Genomic DNA, 4776 nt, shown 5'->3' on the forward strand with positions numbered 1-4776 from the left:
TCCCATTTCTCTAAATCCACTGGCTCTGTGTATTTCTACTTGATTCCGGGGTTTCTACTTCAAAACCAAGTCTGTACTGGAAAGGGAGCTCAGAGCTTTTGGATGTAGCAATACCATAGCTCCAGGCACCAAGGCAGAACATGGCCTGGGTCTCTTCCTGGTTTCAAGTCTACACACTGTGTCTTCTCACTTCCTTTGGGCCCAGAGAGTCCCCTAATCATAGTTCATGCAGCTACTGGCAAGGACAATGATCTGAATCCAGATCCCATGTGTAAAGTGGAGTGGACCTGAGTCATCAGCTACATCACTGAATTTTGGAACAGGAGACCAGCAGGCCTGTGGCCTCTGCCCATCTCATTCTTTTTCATTCTGTTGCTTCTTCACAATTTGTGGCATACTAATCACTGCCCCCATAATGTCATTTTTTTAAAAAGTGGTATAAGTGCACCCGTGTTTATAGCAGCACAATTTGTAATAGCCAGATCTTGGAAACAACCTAAGTGTCCATCAACTGAGGAATGGATAAAAAAGTTGTGGTATTTTTATACAATGGAGTACTACTCAGCTATAAAGAATGATCACATTGAGATATTTATAAATAAACAGATGCAACTTGAGACCATACTCAGAAGTGAAATAAATCAAATTCACATGTATAAATATCACATAGTCTCCCTAGTGTAAGAAATGGTGAGAGTACATAAGAGTTCATGGTAATCAGGATTCCCCATTACATTGCTTTGAACCCATATAATATTTCCATTCATTAGTTGGGATAGTTTTATCCTGACTTGTTTGATTTTATTATCTGTGATAGTATGAACAGGTATTTTGAAGAAAACAAGTCATTATTATATCCAGTGCTGATTTAATATCATCTTACTCTGAAGTTCTACCATGCTTTTGTTTTTCTGTTTTCACTGGCTCTATCATATTGTATCTTATTGGATTTTATTATATGTGATAGTATAGATAAATTTTCTATGGGAAATGAGATAATATAGTAGCCATTGTTCATTCTCTGTTATTTGGTTCTGAGTGCCCTTGTAATATTTTTATTCTCTTGAATGGTTTTATACTATTTTGTTCTGTTTGGTACTATTGTATATGAAATTATGCTCAACTATTTCAAAGGAAGAGACATTATGGTAGTTACTGTTAATTACGGGTTGTCTTGTGGTGAAATACTGTGTTGCTTACATTGTTCTGTTCTGATCTGCTTTGTTATGTCCTCTTTTAACCTTCATGACCTCATAAACGAATTTAAAACTGTACTTCTGATCCAAGTGAGGCAAGATATAAAGAAATTAATTAAAGAAATGATAAGCTCCTCCCAAGAGAACACAGATGGAAGAATGGAGGAAATCAGAAGAGAAAGAGAAACCTCTGATGAAGAATTTAATCATAATCTAGAATACATGAAACAGATCCAAAGAGATTCCAAGGGAAAACTCCACTGAACACTGGCAAAATGCCTTGACAGAAACTAAAGTTAGCCTTTTGAAACTTGAAGAGAGATTTATGATATATGGTCACCAAAGAAAAGATCTCTTAAAAATAACGAGGAACTAGAAAGAAACAATTCAAAGGCTAGAAGACAACAAAAGGATACATAACTTAAGAATAAAGACAAAGGATACATAACTTAAGAATAAAGACAAAGGATACATAACTTAAGAATAAAGCACATGATAACTTAAGAATAAAGCACGTGATAACTTAAGAATAAAGCACATGAGCGAGGAAGCAGGAGTAACCAAAAATGAACTACAAAGAATATTCACAGATACATTAAAGGAAAACTTCCCAAGCACAGGAAAAAGAAATGATATCCAGATAAATGAGGCATACAGAACTCAAGCCACCTACAACCAAAACAGATCTACACTCAGACATATAATAATCAAGATTCCAGAAAGCCATCAAAAGAACAGAATACTAAAAGCAGCCAGGGAAAAGAAGCAGATTACTTACAATTGGAAAATTATCAAAATAACAACAGACTTATCAACACAAACTCTCAAATTGAGAAGAGCTTGGGGAGAAATTATCCAAGCCCTGAAAGAAAATAATTTGCAGCCAAGACTGATGTATCCAGAAAATGCTCTCTCAAAATTAATGGAGAAATAAGATGTTTCCAAGACAAGGAGGAACTGTGGGAGTTCATGGCCACCAACCCAACCCTACAAGAGTGCTGAAGGACATTCCAGAGAGAAAGAGGAAGGGATACCAGCATTCCAGAAACAGTGGCAGAGAGGCCTCAATGAATGGGGCAGACAGTGGATGAGGGAGTAAAGTGGACAAATTATAGCAGTAATGTGGAGTAGCAGACACAAGGCAGAGATGGTAAACTATAATCTTTAATACAGATAGCCTTGATACACTAAAATAAAAAAAAGGCAGAGTAGATTAGGAGACAGGCTCTATCGAGATGCTCTGAATGGGAAATACACTCAACCCAAAGGAGGGTTAATAAACTGAAAGTCAAAGATGAGAAAGCAAAGCTATATGCGGCAGGAAACCAGAGAGAAATAGGGACCACTCATCCAGCAGCCACAGAAGATTGGAAAGCTATGATACTTTTGGGCAGTGTAGAACTACACAGCTGGAAGGAAGGAAAACCCTGTGACTTTAGTGAGTAAAGGAGTACAGCTCAAGATCAAGCTCAGGGGTAGAAAGGTTTAGCAACACTCACATAGACAACGGGCTGGCTCCCTAATCTAGAAACTAAAGGGGCTAGTGAGACCCAAAACATACAAAGCATCCTGAGAAGGGGAAAGGTGAAAAATAGCCTAAAAAGGGAAGGCAGAGGTCATTGTTAATAGTGTATCAGGATTTAAAAGTCATAGTAGTCTTATCACTCTGTTTAGTTTGAATTTATTTTGTTCCGGTCTGTCCACTCATATCAGATTTGGAGGCACAGACATCTAACCCCAAAATAGCAGGTTATACCATGATAACTATCCTTAATTTCCTATTAACTTAAACTGAAACCCTGTATTACTTACATTGCCTTACTATGACTGATCTTATTTGACTTTGGTTTGTTAGACTGCGGTTTTGCCTTGGCTGATTTTATTCAGATTTTTTGTGCTTGATAGTATCAAGTCTAAAAGTAGAGCCAACTACTCTGAAGATGACAAGATGTAAAAAGTATCCATACCAGTTTTGATTATTAACCACTCTCAAGTCCTACAATATTTTCAAAGTTGTGTTTTTTATAAAAATAGCTATGTAATACTATGCTTAACTATATTAAGCTGATGATGTGGGCAACTCTATTGAAAATAACAAGAGAAAGCATAGTAACTACAGTAGATCACCTAATATTGTGGTCTTATGTGTCTTTTTCATTGCATGTTTTCCTAGGAATTTGTTTTACTGTCTTGTTATGATTTGTTTTTCCCTATAATACAGAGAGGATAGCTATACATGTAGAAAATCACACATGGGAAGAAATTTTTAAACTATTTACAGGAACAGATTATACAATACAGGATGTAATGAATAGATACTCTGAAGAAGAAGAGACACTAAGAAACCCAATGCTAATTCTGTAATATTATGATATAAAATCTAGCAATACTATTATTTACTGTTCAGAGTGATATTAGTCTAGTTTCTTAAATTCAGTTTCAGCATATGTTAAGATAAGGACAGCTACTACAAAGAGAATGAGAGACACTATGGTAGTCATTATTGTCTTCCCCAATGTCAGATCTTGAAGACCTAAAAAGTCTTCATCATCCTGTAATGATTTGATTAGTTCTATAATATGCAGTATGTATTCAATGTGTGTGAAGATGGGGACAACTATTTGGAAGAAAACTATATACAATAAGATAGACAGTGAAGATCTCCTGTGGACTTGCTTTGAAATCTGTATTTCTTTAAATTGTTTCTTTTTGAACTGTTTTGTTCTGTTTTGATATGTTTAATCTTACCCTCTTTAAGATAAAAAACAAGTGTGTAGGACTGAGAACCATATTACTAAATTTTTGTTGGATCATTGAGCAGAACTGTTGGCAGTTTCACTGTTTGAATGTCACTTTACATACTTTAATTTTGTAACCTGAACAACTATTTCTAAGATTACAGTATGTAACTTATCAACTGGTGATTTCTTAATGTTTATTTTTCTGTAATTCTGTATTATTTCTATCCTTTTTTTCTCCATTTTTGGGGGGTTTCCTTCTCTTTAAATTAAAAAAAAGTCTACCTTGTGCTCACTTTGGCACCACATATACTAAAATTGGAATGGTACAGAGATTAGCATGGCCCTTGAGCAAGGATGACGCATAAATCTGTGAAATGTTCCATATTAAAAAAAAAAAGTTTGCCTTGTAATTCCTTCAGTTTTCTATGATAAACAAGTGGCTGTTAATTAGTAAATAGGCCTTCTGGTGACATACTTTATGACACGATGGAAATTTTGAATAGCAAAGTTAAGATGATTTACTAAATATAAAAAGAACGGGGCACAATTTTCCCTGTCAAGGATGAAACTGGTCTTACTGGAGCAAGAGACGTGTGTCTGAACTAACAGGCAAGATTTTGGTCCCTCAGAACCTAAAATCTAGAAAAAGCTAAATATGTTCGCTTAAGGTTTTAAGCAAAGCATGTTAAATCATAGAATCTTAGAGCCTGAAGTGACATCAAAGGTCATGTATTTATGATTCCCTCATTTCTGGATCTGGAAAAGCACATTAAGAAAAACTGAAGGTCTTGCTCAAGGTTGCATATCAGCTAGTGCTTGAATAATTGGATCCTTTTAGG

At 35.5% G+C, this 4776-nt stretch overlaps 1 non-coding gene across 1 annotated transcript; it reads left to right on the plus strand.

Annotated features, from left to right (window-relative positions):
* The first annotated feature begins 4222 nt into the window (after window positions 1–4222).
* LOC111756653 (U6 spliceosomal RNA) lies at window positions 4223–4326 on the plus strand. Its single transcript, XR_002791079.1, has one exon. It is a non-coding gene; the product is annotated as a U6 spliceosomal RNA (small nuclear RNA).
* Window positions 4327–4776: the final 450 nt, after the last annotated feature.

Source organism: Cavia porcellus, unplaced genomic scaffold (genome assembly GCF_034190915.1).
Source record: "Cavia porcellus strain 051 isolate PalLab524CR breed Dunkin Hartley unplaced genomic scaffold, mCavPor4.1 scaffold_15, whole genome shotgun sequence".
Classification (NCBI taxonomy): domain Eukaryota; kingdom Metazoa; phylum Chordata; class Mammalia; order Rodentia; family Caviidae; genus Cavia; species Cavia porcellus.